Source organism: Xylocopa sonorina, chromosome 3 (assembly GCF_050948175.1).
Source record: "Xylocopa sonorina isolate GNS202 chromosome 3, iyXylSono1_principal, whole genome shotgun sequence".
In the NCBI taxonomy this organism is placed as follows: Eukaryota; Metazoa; Arthropoda; class Insecta; order Hymenoptera; family Apidae; genus Xylocopa; species Xylocopa sonorina.
The window spans coordinates 12,480,850-12,507,109 of NC_135195.1; the positions used below are offsets into that span (position 1 = coordinate 12,480,850).

Sequence of the window (26,260 nt, forward strand, 5' to 3'; positions counted from 1 at the left end):
TGTCCCGTGAACCAATGGCTTCGCTGGGACCATAGTTTCGCGACTCGAAGCGCGTTTGCGAGCGGGAAACGCGTCTGTTCGTTCGTTCGTTCGGTTGGACAAACGCCTCTACGTGTGTGCGAGCGCGCAGACGCGTGTGGGTGGATGAGTTCGGTGCGGACGCGAACAGAGAGAGCCCACGAGCTTGCCCGCTTGCTCGTTCTCGATGCGCAACGGCCGACGTTGACTGACTGTACTCGCCGAATCTCCGGCGTAAGATGCATTACGCGTCCGCCATTAATAACTACGGCGGTAACGTTCGAGGGTGGAGGGAATATTGTCGGACGGTGGCGTGTGACGGGGTTTATGATCGTCTTCGGATGGAGATTTAATGGGGAGAGTGTCGTTCCGGGTATTTAGGCTTGGTTTGCTGTTATTAAGATCGGTTAGTGGATTTTCGGTGAACGTGAGCAGAGGTATTCTTGATGATTGGTAATTTATGGTGGATTTAGGCTTGGATCGGGCTTCGTTGGGCGCGTCGAGGTCGACTGGCTGGATTTCGGTGAACGCGTTCGGTGGTACACACGCTTTGCGAGTGAAATCTCTCGAGTATTGAACAGAAATGATTTTCAAATCTTTCGTTCCAGAATAGCATAACGCGCGAGACTTTTACGTCCGTTGAAAATCATATTGGTTTACTTAGAAGCTAAACGACTACTAGAACGAGCTCGATCAGATTCGATTGCAACATATCTTGTCACAGAAAAGCGCAAAATTAAATACTGGGAACGCACGGGTGCTCGATAAAACGATTCCGATTAATCCGCTAAAAATAACTCGCGCTTATCTGCAGATAGGTTAAATATAGAGATCTGCTCGACGAACACATTTTCGTCGCGAGGGGGACGCGTGCAACGCAAGGAGTGGGCAGGTTCGTTCTCTCAGGTGTAATCTCGTTTTCTTTTCTATCGCCGGCAATCTCGGTACAGGGCAGGTGCCACGCTATTATCAGCTACCCTGGGAGAACACAGACGCGATATTGTCGCGGCGCCTCCGCGCGTCTCTTCATTTAGAGTCGCCGGTAATCGCGCGACACGACGGTTATCACCGCTGCGTGCGCGTATCGGACTTCTCCTTGCTCTTAACGAGACTTCTTCACCGCGCTGTTGCGTGGACAAATCTTTGTTGATTGATTCGTACTTGGTACGATGTTCATCGTTGCTTTGGTAGACGTGATATTTTCTCTAGAAAAGTTTTTTTATATTCTCAAGTTCCTTAATATTATTATTTAACAATTTGTTCTTTTATTAATGTGTTAGTTTTGTCGTATAATATGATACTCCTTCTTTTTGGAAGGAATCGAGATTTTTCAGCATGGTAGCTCGCTTCTAATGCATTCCTTTTCGTTTCAGGTAAGTCCAAACATAACGGTACCCCATCGCTGCTGCCTATCTCGGTAACCGATTACAGTGAGTACATACACCTCGTATAGTGAACTTGTTGTACAATACACGTTGGGACGGTGGCTTCCTGAATGTTGGGACCATAAGCGAATGTAAATGAACTCGACGAATTTTTGAGAGTTCTCACAGTACATCGGTTCTGTTATTCTACGTACAGCGAAATACTGTAGAGAGAAATGGGATTATTATGTTCCACGAAGATTGAGAATCTAACGAACCTGAGCACGGCACTATTCGTATCCTACTTTTAAATATACGAGTTTCATCCGCTGCAAACTCTTCTGGTAATCAAAGTGCCATGAAAAAAGATACAAAGAGACGAATATCATCTTTCGATGATTACATATTTATGAATGCATCAATTTTTCCGAATTTTCCCCGTGTAATGGTGCGAACCAATAACGTAGGATCAGAAAAGAAGACGACGTTGAAACTGCTAGGAAGAGGTGAACTAACAGGATCGCAACAAGTGACCGACCGCCGCGCCCTCCTTCTATTATTTCCTCCCTGCCCTCCTCTCCTTCGCGCCTCGCGACTTGTATTACCGATAGTCCGTCTCTCCTCCTCAACCTCGCCTTCTTACTTGCCGTCACTCTATCTCTTTGTCTGGCTTCTCCAGCTCGCGAACCCTTCCTCTGGCACCGATTTCCTTCGCGTGTTACCCTCTCCTTATCTTCTTACACTTTACTCGCATACGTGGAGTATATTGTATGTACGATATAAGAAGAACGGTAGCCAGCGGTTATTCGAAGGTTCGACGTACAGGAAGTTTCAAGTAGCTGGATGAAGAGAGCTGTACTATCAACTTGAGTAATATTCTGCGGCAGAGGAATAAAAAAATGGAGAAATAGCAGGTAGAACGGAGCGAGGAGTCAGCCATTTTGGTCCGCTTCGGTGGTCTACCGTTAAACCGAGCTCCGCTACGAGACAGAGCGACGTATCCCGTCGAATATAATAGGAGGAGCGATCGTTGGAAAGTCGAGCAGTCACTCGCTCGCCAGTCACTCGCCGTCGCGTTTCCAAGGCAAATTTCTCGCGGCCTCTCTGTTACCATGTCGATAGACGAAATCGAGCGTTTTCGATCGTCGCCAGCCGCGAGGCGTTGCGTAACGGTGTCACGTAATAACCGACGGATCGACCTTCTCCTGCACAGCTATCCACCCACACTCCTCCGCCGCTCGTGATTACGCTTACCATACAGTCCCCGGTTCGAAAACAAGACGCGAACCTTCGTTTTCGACGATACTTTAAATTAGAATATGCAAATGGCGGCGCGTCGAGACGCGCGAGGTACAGATTCCAAAAACTTATCGGAGAACGGTTGGAATAGTGTTGAAATAATTCATTGATCTACTTTTTACGAACAAGTTGACGAACGATTAGTAAATTCGTGGAATGGCCCCTAAGACAGTGGATTTGTTAGGCAAGCGGTGTTCTAGAAACCTAAAATGTTTCTCGAGCGTGTGAAGTCCGCGGAGGTTTCTGGCGGAGCGCAGCATCCCCCGCGCTTCGAGCTAATTATACGAGTTTTATCGATCAAGGACAGGCTGGCAACGGGCACCAGATGATAATCTGTTGGTCCGTTGCAGATGCGTCTCAGGGACGCGGGCGCGAATTCTTGGGCAACCGCGACGCCCGATAACGAATGCCGGCTGTCTGCGATTTCGAGAGTTATGACGTCAGTCTCGTCGCACGATCTCACCTCTGTCCAGCGTCGCTTCCGACTCGTCTTTCCTCCTCGCCTGGTTCTATTCTTCGGGGCTTTTCAACAATTTCACGCGAGAAACGCTCGAGAAACGACGATCGAATCGGATTCGCGGAACGTTTCAACTTTCGACGAAAGAAACGCGACGAAGTGAAAGTGCGGCGCGCTTCCACCTATTCGTATCACTCAGCCTCGCAACAAAAGTCAAGCTGTTGCAATTTTACATAATCCAACAATGAGCAGATAAATCACATTGTTGCAGTTGCTCTCGCAAACTCGCGAATCTTCATACCTCGCCTTGATATTATACGTCGTTGCGTTACTTGCGATCGTTGGTTAATAACACGCTGTCGCTCGAAGCCGATGAAGACAGTTGCGACACGTTTCGATGAAACGACGCGGCGATTCTCTACGGTTCAAGAGAAAACGGGAGTATATCGGTGTTCGGTTAAATTTGTGTCATCGTGTGTAACAGTAGCGACTTTGGTAGGCTAATTTCTAAAGAAATAACAACGCGACAATTAAAAGAAGCGACCGTCGGACTTTCGAGGAACAGCGTACAAGCTTGATGCACGATCCTGTCATCCAATTAGAAGGACAGGTTATCGTTGCTCCTCGGCAGGAAACGTGGTTATTTTAGTGCCATCCAGAAACATGTGTATCGTGCATCGGCGTTGTTTTAGCTATTCCACGAAGAGACGAGTAAAAATCGGAGAACAGGTAATGGCCAGGCTATTCGCTGCATCACCCAGTTTCTCGCCCGCCCGCCATTTCTGATTTCTGTAATCCCGGCTAATCACCGTCTGCCGACAATTGCGCCAACTTTTATGTAAATAGCGTAATCACCGAGTGTAGAGCGGAAAAATGCTGCGAGCGATCGAGGGAAGATCCACGCCCGCGAGAACCGACCGCTTTCCAATGTCGCAAGCCACGCGACCAGTGGTACCGACCATTTTCCTGGAATTTTGTTTCGCGACGACTACTGCTTTCTTCTTTCGCTTCGAAATGATATTACGTTCGCGAAGAATCCAGAAACGATCCGTCTGGTAGGATAACGCGTCGACCAGTCGATAAGAGACAAAAGGAATTCGATCTCTGCCGAAATTTCGACGAGCATCGGCGATGGAAACGGATTGATCGCGAGCCAACGAATTTCAGGACCGATTGCCAGCGGGACGCGGAATATTTTCGCCAAAACGTGTTTTGGCACACGCCCGCCTACTATTATATTGCGTCCAATTAAAATGAAAGGGCCAAAAAATCGGAGCCCTCTGTCCGTCGGTGATCCAATTATCGTTTAATCGTACTCCGTTACGACCTGATCGGACTGCTCATCTGCCCCTAGAATTGATACGTGGATAGAAATGGTAACACGTTCGATCGTGAAAGATCTGCGAATCAAAAAGGAACGAACGGAAAAGAATTGATAAAACTTACGAAATGAACGAAGCAAATTAGAAGCAGAATGAATACAAGAGGAAGACGAAATGAAAATCGAACCCAACACGAGGATCAAGAATAACCCTTGGATTATCCGTACGGTTTCAATAAAATTCGTAGGATAATGTCCCAAGAATCCTCCGGCGATCTCCTGCCGGTGAAGTCAGCGGGGAATTTTGTCGGCAATTTCCTCGGCATGTTCCCAGAGCGGCGTTCCTTCGGAACGGTGGCGCACGATCGAAGCCACGCCGCGGCACGCCAAGCGAGGGCCGTGCCGAGGAATGGCCCGCGGCTTCTCTTGCTTAGGACAGTATCCGTGCGCGCGCGTTCGTTCTCCGTGCATCGGCGAACGCGGCGTAACGACGCGATAAGTATAGCGGCGGCGAGACGAGAATGGCGGGTACGCGCGCGCAGCGTTTCCTTCTGCGCTAAGGCGCGAACGCGTCCAAATGCTGCGCGATGCGCGGAGGACACGGCGAGTTTCACGCGCGCTGAGGATTCGCGCGTCCCACGGTACGGATGCGTCTCTTACTTTTCCACCTTGGTTGCCTGTTGAAGAAAACTTTACGCCTCCGCTCGAATAGTTTCCATCTACGTGGCAAACGTAGGCAGGTTGAAATCGGTAGCGTTAACGCGAAAGGAGTCGTTCCAGCCAAGTGCAATTCGCAATAGGGCCACGGCCAGCTTTCCTTCCCACCGTGGACTGTACGCGCGCACGCTGTCTGCGCGGAGAAAGGATACGCGGAAAGGTAGCGACGGGTTTTCTAACCTACACACACCGATCTCTGCATATCCTGCTCTCGCTTAGTCGTTACCCCCACTAACTTGCCCTCATCCTCGCCCCTACGTCTGCTTACGCCCGCTCGCCTCGCCCTGCTCGACAGTCCTTGCCACTGTCGACGAACTCGCGAGTTCATAGACAAGGACTCGGTGTTGTTCACCGCAGGTGGGACCGTCGAGAGAGCTGGAACACCGGGTATTGGAAGGAGAACACCGTGGAATACCGAACGAACTGGTTGGGGGGTGAAGTAGTTTGCGTTGGAGGGGTGGTAGGGTCGTTGGCGATGGCCGTAGCGTTAGAGGGGGTTGCTATAGCGCGCTGGTGGGATGCCAGAGAGGGTTGCAGCGTCGACGATAGGGGAACTGGGAGCTCGATGCGACGGGGAACTCGAAAACGTGTAAATGCGTGTGTAATGCTGTTAGAGTAGCGATGGGCATGATACTTCTCAATTAATATCGGCTCGTAATGATCAAGTATTTGGAAATTATACTTATGGGACAGTTTATCATTTACAAGTACACAATTTCGATTCGAATTGCACGCTTAACTCGGCGATATTTTTACGCGATTTATTCAATATCCTTCTAGCGTAAACGTGACGGAATAAATTAGTTGGTAATCGAAAAATAAAGGACAAGTTTATCGAATCCTCCTATAAAACTCGTTTAGCTCGTCGCTCGATTATTCATTCCAATGGATTTCGAATGTTTCGAGCAACTACGTACCCGAATAAATCGAATTGTTTGGAAATGACGAGGAAGAGGCTCGGCATCGGTTCCATCGCTGTTACATAGCGCGCGCTACGTCCGTGTGCGGACGCATGCACGCGACGCTCGCGTGTGAGTCAGCTTCCTGTATCACTGAGTCGTTCCGTGCATATTGATATTTTCGGTATGGCGGGTATGCTGCGCGAAATCGTCGCGAATTTTCCTCGAGCTCGAACGTTTTACCAGGCGGGCACGATTGGAAGCCTCGTCTGCGATCGAACGGCCGGATTGTTCGGGGAGGCTTCGAATATATTCGTCTTGATTGGTTGATTCGAACGAGTCGCGCGAAGTGGTCGAACACTTTGCTGACTGGCGCATGCGCCGTGTTGTTTTCGATGATTTTTATATTACATTGGTAGATGAGAATCGAAGTGGATAAATCTCGTTGGTCTTCAATCGTTTAATTTTTCGTTTCACGTGCTGCTAAATTATTATAAAATTACCTTTAAAGCGTTCGATTTACCGCTTTCTTTTTTAAATACCGTACGCACAGTGATGGAACGTTATTTCGCGAGATCTGCGAATGAACTTTGACCAATGGTGGGAGTTAATTCTCCCAAAGAATAGAGCTTAATTATCGTCTGATAGCTAGTTATTGGGAGTGTGCCCAATAACCTTGTTTCACCCCAGCTATGGTCAATGCCGAATATTTATGCTTTACCTATTTTACAAACTGCCATTTTCATGCTGCGCATCTAATGGCGTATTCGCTGTTCGCCAATTGGCTGTGCTCGTATTTAAGGATCGATCATTTTCGCGCAATTAATGCGATACTGTTCATCGAATCGGTTCGTCAGACTTGTCGATGAATAACATTATTAGTATATTCGAATTTATCCTTTCTTCTTATCTATTCCACCCTGCACGTTAAACAGTGAACCGTAATTAGCAACCGTGGTAATGTAATAATTCGGCTAGCACGATCACCCTCAAAATCAATCCCAATGATCGAGAACTCTGCACGCATACATAACGCGTCAGGAACCACCCAGACGTATTAGAAATGGCGAACGCGCGTACAGACAGAGGCCATCATCCACCGCTTCTCCCTCTGATCGTTTCATAGTCGACGTGTAACGTTGTTGCGGATTTTCACGACGCTCCTCTCCGTTCTATCGCGACGAACGAGACAAAGGGTAGTAACGATGACGAGGGTAGATGAGAATCAGAGATACAGAGCAGGGGGGGTAGGATTTGTCGCAGATTCGCGGCGATCTCGATGACTCCGCGTGCGCAGCGGCGGTCAACGGTGTCGCCGTCCGAACAGTCATCGAGATTTCTACTTGACGCGCGAGATAACCTGGATTCGGCTGGACTTTCGCTTTTGAGTCGTTGCGGATTGCATTTCTTGATGCCAGATTTTTACGATAGACTCTTCTCACGCGAACAGTCTAGAAAATATACAAGAAGCAACCAGTCGAAAAGCGTGGATAACACTTTTATCTTTTGCAGCGTCTCGTTTACGACTATGCTCCACATTTTTTACGCCCCGCGACGACCACGCGTGGACCAAGCATCGTTCACGCGTCCCCGTGTGGTTTATTCGCGCATATAATTTCGCTCCACCGATCGTCTTTATCGCCGTAATTACGTCCCGAATGGTTTTCTAACCGCGGTCGTATCTTTTCGGCGCGAGGACCGCGCGCGCCTTCGTTCTCGGATCCTCGCCGTGGCAAACATTGACCTCGTTCGCGAACCGGCGACACGATGGAAAGGCGGTTGAGAAAGGAACCTCGACTTGCCCATTTTGTCGTAATATCCTGGCCATTGTGGAGCAACCGTGGACCGCCGCCTCGCACGCAACGCCGCGCTACGCCCGCCGATTCCGGTTGCTTTTTAAAGGGCGATCGTGGGAGATCGAGACTCCTTCCTTGGTTTCGCACGCTTTCGATGATGGACGCTTGTCGCTGTAAATTCTTCTGGAAATTGACTTTTTTATGGAATAAAAAAATTAGTTGCTGTTTAAGGAAATAAAGTAGATTTTTATGGGAGAAAAGCGCAACCGTTCGCGCTCGCGTTCTACTCTCTGATGCACGATTGAAAATCACTTCCCGTATTGAAGCACGAGCGATCGAACAACGCGGGAACAAAACCGATAGACATGCAAATCAGCCGACCTCGAACTTTTCCTACGCTCGTTTCCTCTGTTTTCTTACTTCGCTGGCCATTATCCGCGATCGACGCGAGCTTGCCAAGTTCGAGCGGAGGAAATCGGGGGCAAACCGGCCTATCATCGCGGAATATTACTTAACAGGAAGCTCGTTGGTAACGCTTCACGCGATGTACAAGAATAATGGGTCTCGTACTATCCTCTGTGATTTCTTTGCGAGTAAACTCACCTCTGTTTTATTCAACGATTTTAGTGAAACCTACTACACTTGTAGAGCAGTTGAAAATAGTAGACGCGTACTTTTTTTCATTGACTATGGCCAATAATAGAAAGGATATCCTGGAAATTCTGGTAATTGCTTTTGATTTCAAAAGGTGGACACTTTTGCGCTGTCGAATGAGCACCGCCCTTCGTCCCAGGTGTAGTGTCTTAATTCGCCTGCGAGCCTATCCCAATTAAACGAAATTCCTCATTATGCATGCCCGTTTTAACGATTCCCCCGAGTTGTCCGCGCGGTCCTGCTGTGCTTTACCGCACCGGTAACGTTCGGTTAGACGGAAATTAATTTACGAAGCCGTTTCCCAGCCGAATATATTCTCATAATTTCCAGTTTATCTTTCCCAGTTCACGGTATAATGCGAACGGATATTGTCCTTGATGCATCGCGCGATTACTCGCGAATTACCAACTGCGAATCGATCGAATCACCCGTACGAATACTTTTTGCACGCCAATTTTGCGTAAAACCATCGCGAAGGTTTGAGAAAATCGGCTGCGCGACGCGCGTTCAACAGCCGCGCGAGAGGGTAGCTGGCGCGAGCTAAGAGGGTAGTTCCCTCGATTTTTACTCGGCTATCGGGGTCACGAAATTCTCGCGCTACAACCACGGCCAGGCCCTATCATCGGCATCGCTCTTCTGTCGATACTCGGCTAAGGGACGTCAGGGGATTTCGAAATACTCCACAGCGTTGCTTTCCTTCTCTTCTCCTCGACATTTATCCGGGAACGTATCGGCAGGGATCCACCCCCGTTAAATCTTGCCCCGTGAGCTCTGATTAGGGGCCGCTGCGTTGGTTTTCACGCGAATTACCAGATTCCAGTTGCTACGAGGTGGAAGTAAAGATTCTTAAAGGCGAGTTTCTACGGTTCTTTGCTGTCTTCTATTGGTAATACGTTTTCTTTTCTTTGTTAAATGTACATGGTTATTAAAGGCGGATGTACTCGAAACGACTGAGAGTTTAGCTTCGAAGAGCTGTGAAACGAAAGTGCCAACGGTGACGGGTTCCGCGTAAAAGGATTCAGAAATCGTGTCTGTTCGATCCAGGAGCCGTCGGCGTATCTCGCAGCGAGGGTTGCCGCAAAAATACCCGGCAGAACAAGTAGCCGGTGGGTGGTTGGTTTATGGGAGCTCGTAAGTCGCAGGATCTCGCGCGACCTCGTACGAGTATCATTCATGAAATATCAGCCTTGACGGATGCATTTTCATAATGCGGTACTCCTCCGCTCTCGTCACCGAGCGAACAGAGAAGATTAGAGGGAGAGAGAGGAGGAGAGGTGCGATGCACCATCCGTTGGATATTTTATGGTACCGCCCACGGTTTTTCAGTTGGCCGCTGCACTTTGTAAGCAGGAATATCTCGCTGCTGCTTCCGTGACCCAAAAAGGTTCGCGCCGTTGCATTTTCCCGTGCAACCCTCGTTGTTGATCGTCTTTTCGCGGGGATAAATTCTCGCGTTTCCTTCAAAGTGGTCCGGTTCGCGTGCTGTTGGTCGATAGCGGCTCGAGTCGAATAAATTTACTCGAACCTTCCATTTCATTACGTATCTCTACATTATAACGTATTGTAGGTTAATTTCGCGTTCGCGAATTCTCGTAATCGATGCCGGAAAATTGATAGGATAAAATTACGTTCAACGCTTCGATCTCGGATGAAGCATCATTCACGCATACGTGCGTTAATGCCAAGTAGTTCTCACTCCTTCTGACACCGCGCTCACATATTCGCAGTCATTTCCCTCTAAAACGAGCCTTCAAATTCAATTTCATCGCTGATGAGTTTTACTTTATTTTGTCCCAACGTTTACCTATCGCCTAACCGGTATCGCGATACGATCGGCGGAGCAACTCTCTGTACTCGCAGGTATATAAATCGCGTTCTTAATTCGCGACGCGACGCGAATCAAATCTCGGCCGTCCTCTTAGATACGCAGGGTAATTTAGTGGAAGCGCATCGGCACGGTGCGTTGCGCATAAACTGCTCGTAAAGTGTGTAGCGGCGCGAGCCACGGGCCCGCGCCGCGGCAGCTGCACGTGTAATCAGATAATGCAGGTGCAACGAGCCGACGACGTCGGTGACGATATTAATATAGAGAAATTATTGCGAGTGACACGCATTAGCGTCGATTCATTACTTTGCCGTGGTCCCTCTGGCAATTATTCGGGGAACAGCCCGTGTCGGCCGGGTGGGTTCTTCCCCCGTGGAAATGGCGGCCGTCCGTTCCCGACCTGTTGGTCCCGCGACGCGATCGTCCTTAAGTCCTCTTAATCCGCTCGCGATTACAAACAACGTCACAGCTTCGTTGCTAATTAAACGCACGCGCGCGATACTAATTATTACTAATTAATTATTCACCCTGCGATCGCGAGATCACCTCAGGAATGACTGTGTAGCTTGGTCCACGCGTAGCTACGTTTACGCGTTGGTAACCGCGAACGAAACCGTGGAAAGCTATCCTCGAATACCGGTACAATGATAGTCGATCGCTGACATCCGTTTCCTTTAACGGTAATAACAACAATATACCTGTAATTAATGTGGAACGACTGCAACCCCGACGTAGAGCCGCGTAATGAAGGGTTAACGGCGCGTGTCCGGTATAATCAACCGCAGTATCTCGAATCGACACGTTGTCCGATCTTCGCGGGCTTTTCCGACTCTCTCGCTCTGTTCAAGCTCGTCGGAGGAGCGGAGACCTGCGGAGCTTCTTAACGATCGCAATTTACCAACGCTCTCCCATACATATTCAGCGCTGGTGGTGCGTGCAGCCGTCTCATTATCGACATCCCGGAAATCTAGCGCGTCGTAAACGAAGAGATTGCACGGCGCCGAAACGGGGGGTTAAAAAGGGATCGCGCGGGTCAACCGAGCGATACACCCCATCGGTCCACCTGCTGACGGGCGCGTTGACCGCGTCGTTCGAGCCTCTCGTTAGCGATACTCGACGGCGCCAATAAAATCGCGGTCGAGGAGCAGACGTTTATCGGTTATTCGAGTTAGATTCGTTCTGGGGGTGGCGCTTTTAAGAAACCGTTGGAGACCAGCTGCGCTGCGATTGCGAGTCGAGTTACGAGTCTCTTCGATGGTTCGAGTCGTTGGTTCCAGTTTTGGAGAACGTTTCAAGTGTGAATTAAAATAGTAAACGTGTAAATCCTCGAACGAAGTTATCCGCGATCCTGGTGATCCTGGCTTTCGTAGGTGGCCAAGGTTTTCCACGGAAAGTCGAAAAAAATAGCTCCGGGAAATCGGTGCCGATTTTCGAAGCTTTCAGCGATTTTCGTCGACGGAACAATACGGTCGAGTCGCGGGGAAAAAAGTCAGAGAAGATTGATGTCGAGCTTGCACTAGCCCCGTGGCCGATCCATTACGCTATCCCCGTAACATCGTTTCGAATTTTTCGAGTCGCCCTTTGGGTTGGTTACGTTTTCCACGCCTGCGGAAGATGCCGTTTTTTTTTTTTTTTTCCTGACGTTAACGCATCGCGTTTGGACCGTGAGAGATATTTCGTGTTTAGCGAAAACGAACGCGGAGGATCATGGGACGCGGTGATGGACACTTGGCTGTCGTTGAAATATTCGCACCGGTTTTTAATGGAACAAGTAAAGGGTTATAAATCGAGGCATCGAATAAGCGTAGAAATATCGTTCGCGTCCGATCGAAGGTATCGATTCTATTCGAAATTCCAGAGGACGCTGTGGCTAGCGTGACTCCATCAATTTTCCAAGTTATTCGTAACCCCCTCACTCGCAATGATCTCAGAAATCTCGCAAGATGTCGTTCACTATTCGAAGAACGGACCTCGAAGCACCAAGGGCGCGTCGTCGTTTCCATAAAACGTAGAGTAGCGTGGAGTAATCAGCAGCTGGCAGACCAGGAAGTCCGCCGCGGCCGACGAAGTGTTAACATTTCAAGCGGCAGGGAAATCCGCGAGCTTGCGCTCTCTCGGTTCGCCTCTCGCAGGGTGGAAAAAAGAGCATCGACCGGCGCGCGGTCTCTCGGTAGCCTCGGTCGAAGGGAACGGCAGGGGTTGCGGAGCGACGAAACGAGGGGCGGCAGCGAATGTGGGAGAAAAAGGACAGTTTCGACGGCGAAGCACCCGGAGAAGAATGGACGTGGGCGGTGCGCGTCTGCGAGGACCAAAAAGAGAGGCGAGGAACGTGCCCAATTTCACCGGCGAATTGTTACGAACCTCCGCGTCCGCCTGTTTGTCCCCCATCCGATTCGCTGTAATCCGCTGTTCAATTTTCATTACCGCGATTTGTTTCTGGCCCGCGTCAGCTGCGCCTTCCGCGTTTCCATTTTTCTTTTTTTCCTTTTTTTTCGACTAACGCACCACACCCGATTTCGTTCGAGAGTGCGAATCGCGACGTGGGCGAGACTGCGCGAGTCGAGAATCTTTTCTTTGATCGACGGTAAATAGGTATCGAATATACCGACGGAACGTGTAATATAAAATGGTGGAACGTTAGCGCGTTACGTTTAATATTAGCCTGCACAGTGGCCATTTAGATGCACGGGCCAATGATTTTTAAATGCCTCGTTCGATCGGTGATTATTCGAAAATTTGTATCGGGAATTACCAGGGGGAGGGGAACGGCAATTTATGAATTCGCTCGAGAGAGTTTTAGGATCGCGATGAAGTTGATTTATGCGAAGCTATTTATTTCAATTTCAATGGAATTTTATACGCTTTTGTATCGCGGTCGTTGGTCCGTTTTCGCGTTACAAGAGATCGCACTTCGTATCGAATTATTCGAAAGAAAAAAAGAACAGTTAAGTATTTAGCGGGGGGTATTAAAAAAGTTGACGAATTTAGAATCTAGAAGCACGGTCGGATGACTTGGAAATGGAAAAACTTTGATTTCGATTAAATCGCGGACGCGATATTTCGTTGGTTTCTCGTGAAAGTTCGAGTGGTAAGCAAGGTAGCGTCGAACGTAAAGAGACACGACTCCTGTTCGACGTTGATATAACGCGCTGTTTAATATTCTCGAGTGCGATAAACAATTGCTACCGCGTGCAAACATTAAATGATTTACACGTTTCGGATCGAAGATCAGGGATTTATACGAGCTCCTTCAATCTAGGCGATTGTGCGCCGGGCAAAGCCGCGTAATCCAATTGTTTACGCGCATTCGTTACAATTAATATCGATTCAACGTGTGCTCGACGTTAAACGTAATCAATGTTTATTCAGACGTAATGAATATCCGGTTAAATAAGTGTTATCGCGAGTGTCCATTTTACTTACGAGCACCAGCAGCTGTTTTTACTAAAAACAAAGTCTCCGCTAATCATTCTCTGCTAGCACTTTTAACTTATATTAATTCGTGTCATTCGTTCTCCTTAATGAAACTTATGGATAAATTTCCACTATCCATTCTATATTAATACCACGAATTTATACTAATTCGCACAGCGGGCATTCGGCAAAAAATGTTTAAAACCACGAGAAAGGGGGACTATTTTTTATTTCATTTTATTTTTATTTTTATTCTTTTTTTTGCTCTTGGTTAATGTTTAAGCATCGTCCGAAGCGACGGAATGAATCAACAGCGAGAGAGTAGCTCCGAAAGGTTCTCGATTATTCGAGAAACTTGGCACTTAGATCCTCTCAGGCGACGCCTTTTGCGCTCCCATTTCTTCGATGCACTTTCTTCGCTGATCTCCGTGAAAGTCGAGAGCAAATTACGCCGAGGCGAAACCTCGCGTCGAATTAGAACCGTCCGGAATGTCGAACCTCTCCGAACACTTCCGTTATTTTTCGAAATGATTAGCGTAACTAATGAGTTCCTCCTCTTCTCGTTGGTTTTTTAATTCTCGGTTTGTCGTCGATCAAGCAGGTTTATGGTAAGCGGTCCTTTGTTACACGGAAGGCGTACAATCATTTATAACCTCTTACGGCATCTAAATTAATGGAGAACCACACCCGTTCGCCATCTACGTAATTACGTTCGATAGATACCAATCGTTGCGTAAACGATTCTCCTCTGTAAATATTACACGTACAAATACAACTATGTCTCACTTTGTATTCAACATTTAAACTAACAATCTGTGATATTCTATAAATTTCAATTAGACTCTGTGTAAAACTTTTCATACGAGACAAGAAGACACGCGATCCTGATGATATCGAAATGTCGAGCTTATTAAAGATAAGAACGTGTTATCAATTTCGCGTGCTGATGAGCCGTATAAAAACCCAAGCAGCTAGTTTAAAAAGGAAGTTCGCCAGGCGTGATGCACAGTGCTGTTCAACTGGCCGGTACCTAGACACATACCTACTCCTCGAACCCTGTTATTGACACGGGGGCCCTTTTCGATCGACCTGTACAATCTACTCGTCCAATTTGAAAATCACCAAGGTAACATCCAAGCGATGTTATTACCTACTTCTTTCGCCTCCGTAACACACAAGGTATTCGCAACGAAGGTTGTTTGCAACGGACCGGTAATGCGTGGATCGTATTCCCAGCAACAGCGTAGCAATTCTCGGTTCGAAGGCTCGATTTAGCGGACAGAGAGAGAGAGAGAGAGAGTGAGAGAGGAGAGAAGCATAGCGGTAGAGTGAGAGAGGGTGGCGCGCGGGCCGATCCAAAGGGCGGATTTGCAGCGGCCGTCACCTGCAATTAGGCGAACGGTCGCCGCACAACAACGCTCGCGCGCACCAAACGAACGGACCTGTGTTTCGACGCCGCGCTTCTGCTTAGGGCTCCTCGCTCCAGCGCAGCCAATTTCGGCTTTGTCATGGTAATTTCCCGCTCGCACGAAATAATACGACGACAGCCGAGCGACCGCCGTTTTTTTCCACCCCTTTTTTCATTTTCTTCTCCCTTTTCGAACGTGGCTGCGATTTTCTTCCCTCCCGAAGGTGACCCTGCGAATCGGCGGGACTCGTTTTTTATACCTTTCCCGTCGCGACGATTAGGGCCACGTTTCCACGGTTTTTGCCCTCTTTTTTTCGGCGATTTGCAAATCGGGCTGAGATTCGCGGGGTAAACAAGGATGGGTTGTTTCGAGATGGAACGTATTCGCGTGCGCGTAGGGAATAGCGAGGTAACGTATGGGGTAATAAGTGGCAAACGAAAGGGGTGAGTAAGGGTAACGAGAATATACGAGCATCGTATGAAAAGTTGAGAAATATTTGTCCAGTTGCACGGTACAATTTTCAAAGTAACGTACTCTTCCGTTTGCTTATCCCTCGTGGCTACCAATTTCAAATACCTCCAGTTTCTCCGCTATCTCGAACGAATTGACGAATTTCGCTGAACACTTTGGCGTTAATACGACGGAACAGGAGTCGCGGACAAACGATAGCTCGCTCGCGCTTTATCGAACGCGGAAGATGAGAGAGGCGGTGTTACGTCCGCGTTGGCTTGGCCGCGGGTAGAAAGTTTCTCGGCCGTCGTCAGCGGCCGCGAAAGACGGACAACGCGGCGCCAGCGGCGCGGCTCGCGTTCCACCCGGCATCGATTAACCGGAGAATTTCGATTGACGTACTTAGCCCGTTAATTAATTGGTTGCCAGTATGTAATTCAACGCTTCCGCATTCTAGACCACGATTGTATCCCGTCCGACCGGCATTCTTGCCCGCATACCCAACGGATGCCGCGGATGTTTCTTACACGCGGCCACCCCACCGCCGTTCCCGATCGAGAATCGAATTATGTCCACGTCCGTTTGTTCCCGCATCGTTCCATCCGTTTCCATTGGGAAAACATCGATCCAAGTTGCCAACAACGGTGACATATATCTTTTCTCGAATTCGCGAAGAATACAGCAGATCGTTATTCCATCGCAATCTGAACTGAACGTTCTTTAATTATCGCGCGCGTAGAGAAGAATAGTTGGTTCGTACAGCAGAAAGAACGTGTGCAGAGGCATTTTCGGTGGCAACGAACGTGGAAGCGTATTCGGCGTGGCCGTCGCCGAAGCCTCGCCGATAGGATCGATAGACGCTAGAAACGCAGCCAGCCAGAGAGAGAGAGAGAGAGAGAGAGAGAGAGAGAGAGAGAGAGAGAGAGGGATAGAGAGCGAACCTCTGCATCTCCGGGTCGCCTGGAAACTGGCTGCGCGGTTCCGTGTCAGAGCGGCGTGACACCGGCTTGTTCCACGGTGGCTAAGCTGGAGCGATCGAACCTCGAAGAAGATCGAACCCACGCGTTCGTAATCGCCGTGCTGGCATTAATCGAATCGCGGACTCGTACGAGTGGCTCCGATTCGGTCGCATCTCGCGCGACACGCACCGTAAATCGAATCGCCGCGGCTCTTCCGGAAGAATCCTCCTCTCCGCGGGAAGCGAGCTTTCTCTCTCGACTAAACGGGAGCAAAGGACGAGGCTCGAGACGAGGAAATCGTATCCTGTGTGGCATCGATCGAGAGAATTCAGACTCTCCGTCCGAGGCGCCCCTTTTTCCTAGCCCCAGTCCCAGCGTAATCGATCCACGCGATCTTCTCATCGAACCGGTCGCCTAACGGAGAGACGCGAGTTGATTAGCTAAACGCGAGCAAGTCGATGGCTGCTCAGCATCGATGCGACGTAATCGCGCGATCGACGCTGACGGATACGAGAAGGAATCTCTATCTTATCCGAGTATCAGACATTGTTGGGTATTGTTCTGCTGCGAAGGTTTACTTTGGGTGTTCCGAGTTCATAGACATCTCTCGCAGTTGCGTTCTTTCCGTCGCAAGTGAGACACCAAAATCAGGAACCCCAACTTAAGCTCACCATCGCTGTATCATCGATAAACTCGTGAAAATCGGTGCAGCCCTCAGTGGCGATAAATTAGGAGCCAGCCAGGTACGCGCGTAGAAAACGGCTGGGCGCAACTGTGTCACCGCGGACCGTTAAGGGACGCTAATTTTCGCCGTTTATCGCGATAAATTGAATGGGCCAATTAAACTGTCAGGAGCGTCGGAGCGGCGTGTTCCAGGGAGAGGACGCGGCGCGCGCGTTTCTACACGGTAAATCATCCGCTTCGACAGAGCGTTTCATATATCTGGGAATTGCTCGCCGCGCGGTGGGCAACTTTCGCAATAGTGAGAGGCGTGTGCCGTTTGATCTTGGTGCGTGCACCGGCGGCGGGCGGCTCACGGTGTGTCACCGTTGCGCACGCGTCCTCCGATCACCGCTACCGGTACCGCCGCGTTGCGAAAATCCCTGCCGCGCGGATCGGCCAGATTTCTCGTCGAGAGTACGTCTGACGATGTTGTCGATCGAAAAATATCTTGCAGTGGGATTTACTTTGTTTAGTGTTTCTTATAGAAGATGTTTCGCGTCGTAAACGTTCAGCTACGAGCCTTCCTCTTCGTTGATGTAGATCGCAAAACCGATCCGGAGCGTCTGCTGGAAGTTGACGAGCACTTGGAACGCGATTATCGTGGCTACGAACGTTCCACGGTGTTCGAATGACAGAAACGAAAGGAATTTCGTAATTCGTTTGTTCTATCGTTGTCGAGGTGACAAACGATCCAGAGGTTTTAAGAATCACCGGTGACGGAGGATCACGAAGAATCCCACTTTCTCCGGTGATTCGTTATCGACAAGGAGACTCGGTTATCGTGGAAATAAAGGAACGGCTTTGTTTGAACGTGACGCGGCGGTCTTTCACTTCCGGCCGCGTCGAAAGAAAGCGACGCGCCGTCGACGCGAATGCTCTTGCAAAATCAGCCGAGAACAAACGAAACGAACGAGGTTACCGCGATTGAAAGTGAAACGAGCCTCGATCCTCAGCTGAACACCTCCGGGTCGAGCGAACCAAATTCTCCTCTTCTTTTTCAATTTTCGCGCAGAAGTCGTCGAAACGATTCGAGTGTTTTTGACAAATTTGCTCGTTTCAGAGTACCTTTAATCGTAAAATCGGCACTGACTGTTACGTGTATATATACGTATAGCGTTCTCGATGACCATTATCGACTCCGTACGATTGTCCTTTATCCATTCGTGGCTTTGTCCGTTGTTCGAGACATTCCTCCGCTCTTCGTCTTCTATTTGACTCGCATAGCTCGGTACGTGTAACGCGTTTTTGTACCGAGAGCATCCCTGCGCGCGGGGGATCGTAGGCTCGCGGGCACAATAAGCCGCTTCGTTCTTGATAAATACTTTCCATTTGTTAGAGCCGCGGGAAAGTCGAGCCGATGTACGATACGAGCGTCGTGATTCGACGCAGTCGTTTCTACAAGGGAGATGGACGCGATTGCTCAAGGAGAAGTGAGAAAAACTGGAGATTTCGTAAAATTTTGTGTTTCTTTCTCGCTTCATTTCATTTATGCGACTGGCTAGCGACTATAGTTAATTCAACGAGACGAATAGCAAGCTCGAGTGACGGTATTTATGAAATTATTGCCGCGGCGCGGAAAAATAGATCGGATAACTAAATTATCGAAACGCAACGTTCCTCGGCAAACATCAGATTTCATTTCGAAATCCAATTTAGCGATCCGCCGGGGACAGAGAGCTCGCAGGCGGGGAGCGTAATCCAAAAACAGTGTTTCTATTTTTCCGTGACGCGGGAACGATCGGCCGGGCATTTTCGCGTACGCGCGTTTATCCCGTTTTAGGATCAGAATCGGAGCGAGCAATTGGATTTCCGCTGGCCGATGCATTAGTTACCTGCGACAGGTTCTAATGGCGGCGTAATACACGTGTAATTTCGTTCCATATTGCCGCGAGGGAAGAGTCACGGGTGCTATTTCCGCCGTGTCGCGAATCGGTTCGGCGAAATAAAGCGGTCCCGTTTTTTTCGTGACTCACGTCGACGATGACTCCCAGCGCGTTTATGAATCACCGCGCTGAAAAATGCCCTCGCGAATTATTTTCAATTTCGACTTCGATCCTCACCCTCGATCCGTCGAGACGTTTATCGTGGACGCGAAGAGTTCGATACGAAAGAAACGCGGCCGGATTCGAGCGTGTCGCGCGAGGGCGTTCACGGCCCGCGCCCTTTTCCCTGGAATTCCACTGCGGAATTCGTGCCCCGGAGAAAGTGAAACGGCGTTGCTGCGCGCGGGCCCGGCGAAATAAGGCACCGTGAAAAAGTGCCGCGCCGACAATGGGACCGGGACAATCCACAATGGCGAACGGTACGCCCTCGAAAACCATAAGATAACCATCGAGCGTCGATCGAGATCGTCTTAACGGGCCCGTGTCTACCTGACAGGAATCGTCGCGCATGGTTGGACAAAGTTGACGAGCGAACGACGAGCCTACTCTTTTCTCGATGCTCGACACGACGTTTCGAGAGGAGAAATAAACGATTGGAACATTCGATCGTTCGAGCTACTATTCGTAGCTGGCATATTCTAATTTTCCAACTAATTTCTCTCTTCACCCCTCGAACTCTAACACCGATCGTTGAACATTTCGTCGAGCGGACCAGGATACTCGTAGTAGTTTTTTTTTTTTGTTGAGATGGGATGAAATCCAGGAATAACTGGGCAGAACGGGAACGAGACGGTGGCCATGCGTTTCGGGGGCAGTCGAATCGCGCGAGGGTTGTACGGACCGCCAATCGATGGGTTGGAGCGTCCACGAAATCCATTTCAGGAATGGCGGATGGTATCTGCCGATATTTTCATATCCCCCGCGTGGACGTGCCAACCATTGGCGTGGGTCTACGAACGTCAAACGACGGAAGCTGCTTCTGCGAAAAGAGAATAAAAAAACAAAAAACACGGTCACATAGAACGATATGAATCGCGCGGTACCATGAAAGGGGTGAAACGAATATGGGAGCGTCGCGTTCGCTCGGTGAAAGTTACTTCGGTAGTTTTCGCAATCGACACTTAAACAACAGTGCTTTGTTCAACGATGCGTGATTGTCGATTCGAATAGAAAATCGTTCCTCTGATTAATTGCATCTCGATCGAATTTTTCTATTCGAAAGTTGGCGAACTTGCGGAGGGAAGAAATCGCTGCGACGCTTCTACGTGTCGATTGTACACGGTAACTGGAGCAACGCTAGGTAGAGATGAATCGATCCTCGCGCTTCTGAAATATTCACGGCGGTATCGAAGGTATCGAAGTACGTGGACTCTGCGGTCTGCGGTAATCTTGCCGATGTAGCACGCGCCGTGCAGACACCGCCCCCGTCGCGAACCTCTCTCTTTCTCCCTGAAGCTTTCCAGAGCGAACCCATCGATTACGTTTAATCGAACCAGCCTGAAAATGATCGAATCCGCTCTCGAAGTTAATCAGTATCGTAGCAATTCTCGATACCATCCTTCGTTTACTTAAATCACCGAGCATCTCGCCGCTATTTCGTCATAGTCGATCGCAAGCGAACCAACCTCTCCTCTCAGTCAAACGCTAAAACATCCCCCCACGCGCGAGCACCGACGAACGTCTGAAATACCGGCGCAATATCGTCCCCCATAAACATTGATGTCTACATACGCGGAGGGTTGGCCAGTGTACGCAGGAAATTTCACACGGTGAACAGAGGAAGGTCCCGACAAAGGCGCAACAAAGGTCGCCACTGGAGTTTCTCCGCGCGACGTAACGCTCGTACACGCAGGTACGAGCGTGTAATCGCGGCGGGTGCTTGCAGGGTGAGAAGGGTGGCCGGTTGATACGCGGCTGGCCCGTTTGTTCAATAAACACGCAGCGGCGCGCCACCCTCGCGGGTGTTGTACTTGGAGGTGTTGGAACAACGTCGAAACGACGATGAAACAAGGGCGAACGATGTGTCGAGCGGCTCGCGTTTGAACTGTTGCCGAGGCAGAAGTTGAACGTCGCTCTTTCGCGCTGGTCCACGGTGGCGCGATCGGTTCGCGGGTTTATCACGCGATTTAACGATTTGTCGCTCGGCCTCGAAACGACGCGGACGGAGATCCAACGACGAGGATCGCTGCTCGCGTATTATGGTAGCGCGTGGGCTGAATTCCGCGCGGTTGGTTTCGCGAAGAGGCTGTCGGGGCACCGCCGCGTGGTAGATTGTAATTGATAGACGAGCGTATATGGGGATGGTCAAGGAGCGTTGGGCGGGTATATAATGAACGGGAAGAATCGTGGATACGACGGGACGGGTGTGTAATTGAGGGTTTCGTTTCTTCGGTACATGCTTTGTTACTTAGACAGCCATGAAATGGATAATAAAGAGATGTCGCAACGGTGCGCGATACCCATCTACCTGTGTCCATCGTTAATTTCTAATTAGCGTCATTGTGTAATGCCGGCTAATTTTCATCCTTTGCATCCTTTGCGGCGGATTACCGGTATGTGGGTCACTCTGCTGCGCGCGACGGTCCATTTTCCTCCTCTTTCGGTCACGACGTGTAATATCGTCTAATAGGAAACGTATCCGCGTGGACGTTATTAAAACAACGACTTTGTAACAAATCGTTTGATATCCAATTCGAATAATTCTGGAGCTGGGAATTTCTAAGACACTCGCTTCAGCGAGCGCGTGATAATTAATTCCGTGGCGAAACGAAACGGCAAACACGTCCGACATTCTAAATCAAACGCGGGGTAGTTTTAATCCCAGAATCGTGGCCTCGAAGAGAGACGCGAAACGGCGCGGATCTCCATTGTGAAACGGCGCAGAGTCCGCTAATTTAGCGTCGGTTAATCGCGACTAATCGTTACTCTCGGACCTGACGCAACCGTGCAGAACTGAATCTCGCTCGCTCGCTCTCTCTTTCCGTTCACGTTCGATCGTCTCCCGCGAAACACGTTCGCCGTTTACACGCGTTTCATCGACGGCGGCGGATGCATAATTCATGCATCGTTATTACTGTTATTAAGATTATTGGCGGCTTCCTCGGCCGCCGCCGCCGCCGCCGCCGCGGTCCAGCCATGGTGGCTCGTTGAAAAATCTTATTGATCGCGGGAGACAACCGTGATTAGGGTTTTAGACGGACGGGTTTCAAGGGTGGGGATGGGTAATTACCGGATTATTAAATCGCCACCCACGCGACGGGGACGTGTAATGACTCCTTCTGCGACCTACGCGCGGGTCGAACGAGTCCTCCGCCGTTCGATGAGTATCGGGGTGCTGGAGAACGCGTACAAGCGTGTATCTTTCGTTGCCAACTGTGTTTGCGACTGTGATTCGTTTGGTGGGATATCGGGGTGGAATTGTAGCTGGTGTCCTGTGCAGAGTGATTTAAGATGATATTTGTATCGTGAAATTTCGAGTCGCGGTTGGAATAGCTCTTGTTACTTAGGAGATTCGTATTTTAATAACCTTTGCATTTTAATGGGACTTTGTATTTTAATGGGCTCGTATTTAAATAGCGTTTTTGGAGCACGCTGTGTTAAAATCTGAATTTACCACGGTAATGTTTAAGGAATTAGGTTCGAGTTAGAATGTATCCGACGAAGATTTCAACTAGACATTGTAGAAATAAAAGATACGATAGTACACAGAGGATTTGGAAATTCCAAACGTATGAATGTATTATTTCTTTTTTTTTTTATACGTTTACGACGCAAGGAACGAGGCGGTACAATAAAATAATTGACAAAATGAAAATATTTGGCGGCTGCGGATAGAATTTTGGTGCGCGTAGGGCGACAGGCGTTTGTTTTATTTTTATTTTTATGTTCCTTTGCGGTTCCAACGAAACGGGCGCGTTAATTTTTCGCTTGCCTTTTGCGGTTGATGGATACGCCGACCATATGGTCGGGACATGGTGGATTTTCATGAAAGTTCAAACGCTCGTTTTTCTCTTTGGATCCTTCAGAGCCTCTTCCTGCCAGCGTTTTTTCCCCTCCGACCGTGTACAATGCGCCGGTGAAACGTTGTAACAACGAAAAACGCCGCTACATGTATCGTATACATATACAGTGCTGGACAAAAGTATTGGCACAGCATGATTGTTATGATAAAAATGCTTATAACTATGAAACAAATTGTTAAAAAGGAAAAATTTGTTTACACGTTTATTTATTTATTATTCTAGATTATTATTTAACAGAAACAGTAATATAAATAAAGTGATATGCGAAATAATAACAAAAACATATTTATTGAGCGTTTTAAGCATGGACAAAAGTATTGGCACATTATACAAAATTTAGTGTAGTTGTATCTCTCCGAAAAAAATCCGATTGTCACTTGATGGTATAGGTAGGGGATTCCCTGATAGTCATTTTTTCTAACAGTCATCCTTAAGTTCAGTCGATTAGCAACATAGGAAATATAACAAGCAACAATGTCAAGAAGAGGGAAAGAAACTACAAGTGAAGAGAGAAAAATAATATTAAATTTGCACAAAATGCGAAAATCTTATAGTGAAATAGCAAAAAGTGTTAATAGAAGTCGATTCACTATTAGAAGTGTCGTAAAACGATTTGAGAATCAATCAGATTTCAAAAGTAGGAATCGAAGTGGACGTCCCTCAAAGTTAACAGTTAGAGAAAAACGGAAAATTGTAAAGGAAGTGAAAATAAATTGTAAATTAAACTCATCACAACTTAGAGCAAAGTTAAATGAAGAAAATAAAAAAGAAGTAAGTTCGAAAACTATACGGAGAGTGTTAAAAGATGCGGGATATTCTGCGTGTGTCGCAAGAAGGAAACCATACATATCCAAGAAGAATCGGAAGATGAGAAAAGAATTTGCAAAAGAATTTATAAAAAAGGATCCCACATTCTGGAATAACGTATTATTTTCAGATGAAACTAAATTTAATATATTTAAATCAGATGGCAGAGTATTAGTTTGGAGAAAGCCAAATACGGAAATGGATCCACAACATTTACAAGCCACTGTGAAACATGGAGGAGGTGGAGTCATGGTATGGGGTTCCATTGCAGCGTCTGGGGTTGGCGAATTAGTATTCATAGATGAGATTATGGACAAATATGTATATTTAAATATATTAAAGGAAAATTTATTTAAAAGTGCTAATAAATTAAATCTCCCGCGTGATTTTTATTTTCAACAAGACCATGATCCAAAACATACTGCCTATATTGTACGACAATGGATCGTTTACAATACCGCACATACATTAAATACCCCACCCCAGAGTCCAGACATGAATCCCATCGAACATGTTTGGAATGAATTAGAAAAAAAAATTAGAAAATATAATATAACAAACAAAAACCAATTAAAAGCTATTATTTTACAAGAATGGAACAATATAGAGCCGGATTTTACAAAAAAATTGGTAACTTCAATGCCAAAACGATTGAAGGAAGTTATCATGAGGAATGGAGGGCCAACCAAATATTAATTTTTAATTTCTAAGTACTTTCAATCATTTGTGCCAATACTTTTGTCCATGCTTAAAACGCTCAATAAATATGTTTTTGTTATTATTTCGCATATCACTTTATTTATATTACTGTTTCTGTTAAATAATAATCTAGAATAATAAATAAATAAACGTGTAAACAAATTTTTCCTTTTTAACAATTTGTTTCATAGTTATAAGCATTTTTATCATAACAATCATGCTGTGCCAATACTTTTGTCCAGCACTGTATTTCCCTGTTGTTCCTCGTAGTGCGTACGTTCTGGAAAGCTTGTTTCCAGCGATGAAAATATCATATTCTTATGATTTTTCCATGCGTTTGCCATTTGCTTTTTTTTCAAACCTGGCGTATTCTTCTCTAAACTTATTCCGGTTAAAATTGTTTAATAAAACCTCTCCGGATAGAACAAGGCCACTCGAAAATGTAATCCACCGGCCAAAATGGGAGGTTAATAAAATACTTAGCGTTTGGCTCCTTACGCGATGTCATCGAAGTCGAAAATGGTAAAAATGCGTTCGCAGACAAATAATCATCCATCTATTCACTCCATATCGTTCGTGTAATTTCATAAAAGCTGTACCTGGCTAAGAAAAGGTTGAAAATACAGAGTACATCGAATCCTCGACAGATGTACGATTCTTGCGCGTTCGCTCGAAGGCAACGAAAGATCGACGAAGCAGAGCCCGATTTTTCAGCCCGATACAGGTCGAAAACGCAGAGGGTCGCCGGTTGTAACGTCGCCGGTTTACTGTGGATGGTACGCGCGCTTGTACCGCACGCCCACGCTGGCCTAGGTGACGACAACGTTCCCGATACATCGAACCGGAGACGTATCTTCATATTAGCCGCCCACGCGCGAATTCGTCTCCATTGTTCGGCAGAGTATCGCATTAATTCGCGAGCCGTATGGAATAATTGGTCTACCCACGATTACCAGCCGGCGGCGGTCCTTCTTACTTAATTGCGCGAGTGAAACGATCGTGTTCCCTATTCCGCGACGCGTATGCGTAGACGTTGACTCGATCCTCTTCGAGATGGAAGCTGCTGCTCTTATTCCCTTCTCTCTTCCCTTTTTCGACTCGCGTGTCGCATCTTCAAGCATCGAGAAGGTCGCTCCACTGCGTCGATCCTTTTGAATTCTGTCGAAAGCTGGTAAGAAATTTGTAAGCTGCGAAAAATAAAAATTAGCGATGGCGTTCGGTTCACGTCTCTCGTGCAAGAGTTTTGGGCGAAATCGCGGACGAGCGGTGGGCTATCCGCGAGATTCGAGGGGTTGTCGGCAAGTTTCGAGCGTGGTAACGGGTTATCGCCGCGATTACGAGGGAATCACGCGATACGCGTGCGCGAACACGCGCGCGTAAAGGCCGAGATAGCCGAAGTTCCGGGGAACCGGTGGCAGTTCGGACCCGGAAAACGATTATTGGCTTGGTGCACACCGGCACTTTGTATGCATCGACCGTGCAGCGAGGGAAAGTTTACGTTATTTTCGGACGGTTTCTCGTACTCACCTGGCCCCGTGTCTCGC

At 48.0% G+C, this 26,260-nt stretch overlaps 1 protein-coding gene across 2 annotated transcripts in view; it reads left to right on the forward strand.

Moving 5' to 3' along the window:
• Positions 1-26,260, forward strand: part of Mam (neurogenic protein mastermind) — a 180,211-nt gene that overhangs the window by 46,091 nt on the left and 107,860 nt on the right. The gene's annotated exons all lie outside the window — the stretch shown is intronic.